The sequence below is a fragment of the Hordeum vulgare genome, chromosome 6H (genome assembly GCF_904849725.1).
Source record: "Hordeum vulgare subsp. vulgare chromosome 6H, MorexV3_pseudomolecules_assembly, whole genome shotgun sequence".
In the NCBI taxonomy this organism is placed as follows: domain Eukaryota; kingdom Viridiplantae; phylum Streptophyta; class Magnoliopsida; order Poales; family Poaceae; genus Hordeum; species Hordeum vulgare.
This window is the reverse complement of record NC_058523.1, coordinates 289,222,870-289,226,211: the sequence shown is the minus strand read 5'-3', so window position 1 is coordinate 289,226,211 and position 3,342 is coordinate 289,222,870.

Here is a 3,342-nt window from a genome sequence, read left to right as displayed (position 1 = left end):
TATACAGAGATCGGAGTCGTTTTCTTCTTTTTTAAGGGAAAAGATTACGTTCCATCGGCTGATCTGGTTGACCCATCCGCCGCCTGCTCGTTCGTTAGATCTCGCCTCAGTCACGAACCATTTCTCAAAACTGGCTCGTTGTTTCAGAAACTGAAGCGTTGTTTCAGGACGGGGGCTGAAGCTGGAGCACTCTAGGTTCCTCGTCGTGGCTCCTTTGCTACCGGGGACGAGCGTGCCGGAGTCCGGCGAACCGCCACCGCCGTCGGTCCTCGCCAGCTCGCCGGATCCCCACCTCGCCGACGAGATCCAGCCCCTCGCCGGATCCCCACCTCACCGGATCGCCGGATCCCCACCTCGCGCGACGAACGAGGAGGTGTGCGGCGCGGACGCCGGCGAGCTCCCGCCGCCGGGAGCTTCTTTGCCTCGCTGGAGATGCGTCCCTACTCGCGCGCCCGACTCTCCGTTGAGCATGGATCCCGGCTGCAACATGACTTTCGTTGCAAAAATTCCTGAAACTCGACCGTTGTTGCAAAAAATTCTTCCGTAAAAATACATATGTTACAGAAAGACGAAGAAAAAAATAATTCTACAACAAGCAAGTTTTTTCTCAAACTCGACCGTTGTTTCAGGAATTAACGGATCCAAAGTTTATTTCTTGCAACAAAGCGAAAGTTTTTACAACTCGAGCGTCGTTTCAGGAAATAACTACTGACCATGCGGCGGGAATGTGGAGCGTTAGATCGGCATCCGACGGCTAGCTAGGCGACGGATAATTTTTAAAAATCATCCGACGAACGCGTAGCGTTCCCCATTTTTTAAGTCACGTGTTCTTTGTATTTTTATTTTATTTACTCTTTTGAGATAGTGAGTCTTCTTTTTAGGTGAGCGGAGATCACATTTTTTCTTTTTCGCCCAAGATGCAGGCCAACATTTTCGTCGGTTGCCTACGAGCCGTCCGATTCACTTTCGTTTTCGTTTTTTTTATTTTGAAATCAACATATACACACACATCAAATGCATCCACGTATTTTTACTGAAAAGATGAGTATAAGGAGTTGTCTTACACTCGCCACAAGCTACATCAAGATCATATTAATACAGCAACATACAATCAGCATGAAGAAGAGGAGGGTCCAGATAGCATAATTGGCGCGCTCACGTCAAAGTAACTCTTTACATGTACCTGCAACTAGTGTTGTAGTAATCTGTGAACCACAGGGACTCAACAATCTCATTTCCAAAGGTATCAAGACTGGCAAAGCTTAATGGGTGAGGTATGGTTAAGTGATGAGGCTACAGCAAGCGACTAAGCATTTATTTATGGTGGCTAACTTAGAAGTACAAGAATGAAAGAGGAGGATGATCTACGCACAGCGGACGTGGACTACTTATGATCAAATGAATGATCCTAGACACCTACTTACGTCAGACATAACCCCATCGTGTCCTCGATCGGAGAAGGAGCTCACGAAAGAGACAGTCACGGTTACGCACACAGTCGGCAATTTTTAATTAAGTTTACTTCAAGTTATCTAGAACCGGATGCTAAACAAAAATTTCAAGTTGCCACATAACCGCGGGCACGACTTTCCGAATGATTTAACCCTGCATGAGTGCTCCAACTAGTCCATGACAAACTACCACACGTTGTGACGGAATGACCTCGATCAAGGAAAACCCGTGATCTCCTCGGGTTCCTGTTTGGAAACCTCAAACTCGAGATAGCCCAAAGTGTCCTTTGTATCCCTCGCACAAGACGTTCGAGAATAGTAAAACAAGTCCGGCAAGGCCGCCTGACGTGTCGACGATCCCGATAGGAGCCGCGTATCTCGTTCTCAGGACACGACAGCGACGCGTATGGTGGCCTGATAGAAATCACCCAAGTTGCCCTGGGTTAGCCCCGCACAATGCTCTAGGTTGGACCAACACTCATGAGGAGCACTGGCCTGGGGGTTGAGTAATTATCCACGGAGTGATCAAACCCTATGCATATTTTAGTTTGTTATTAGCAAATAATACAAATGTTGGGCCTTGCGAGATGAGTTTTATCCCAAACGAAAGTCAAGAGGTCCCCATAACAACCCCAAGCATGTTAGGACCCCTCATTTATGGAACATAACACCGGTAGCCGAAGTAAGGCGACAAAGGTGGAACAAAACACCAGGCTAGAAGGCCAAGCCTTCCACCTTTTACCATGTATATAAGTGCATTAAATTAAATAGCATTAATAGGGTGATATAACAAGGAACTCATGTTAACACATAGAAGCAACTGCATCTGCAACTAGTAAGTCTAACACATGGTTAAGAAAGCGGTAACATACTCAAACAATGGTTTGCTAGGTTGTGAACAGGTTAAAGGTTTTCATGACAATGTTGGGAGGCATAATAAACAGGTGGTAGACAGCGAGACATAGCGAAAGAAATGAGACAACTAGCATGGCATTGATAGTAATGGTATCTAGGGAAATGATCATCTTGCCTGAGATCCCGCTTAGAAGATGAACGACTCCATGAAGCAGACGAACGTACGTAGTCGAACGGATCCTCACACTGCGAGGCGGTTCGGGCTCTATCAAGATGAAGCAAAATGGAAACAGTAATCAACACACGATATTCACCACGGCACATGCATGATATGATGCACACCCTAATATGATGCATGTCGAGTTAAATTATGCATGCATGGCATGACAATTTCACAACAATCAAACACCACACATTGAGTGAAGCTCAATATACAACAAGTTGCATATTGACGAAACTCCATATTCAAATATTTAGTTCACTCCCGATTAGGTACACGTCATTATTAAATGTTGTTTAAACATGACAATGGGTGAAGCACTAATAAACTACCTATCTAGACATTTTAAATGAGGCCGGAAATGACATATAGCATTTTCGAAAAGACCCCACGCATTAACTTTGTAATCTGTCCAAATCTGACCTAAACATCTTTTTATGTTTGTTAAACGGCAAAACAAAGTGGTTTGCGTGATTCTACTCGCCGTTCTAGTCCATTTACATATATGGCTCATCTCCAACGGAGCTACCATTAATTAACTACGAACTAAACCGTTTCTATCACGTCGACACGCAAAACAATGCAAACAACATGTGAAACAAATTTTAATATGCATGAGAGTTGGAAAATATTAATCAACGCAAAATTCTGGTCAAGTTACATATATAACTCGCTGCGATCTCACGCGCGGTTTAAAAGCTACACGGGTTTTGAAATCATGCAATTTTGTGAAATTAGATAAATTCGCATGTTGGAAAAAATTACTACGGGCCGAATCTGGTAATGGGTTGAATCGAAGCATGGGCGCTGGATAAC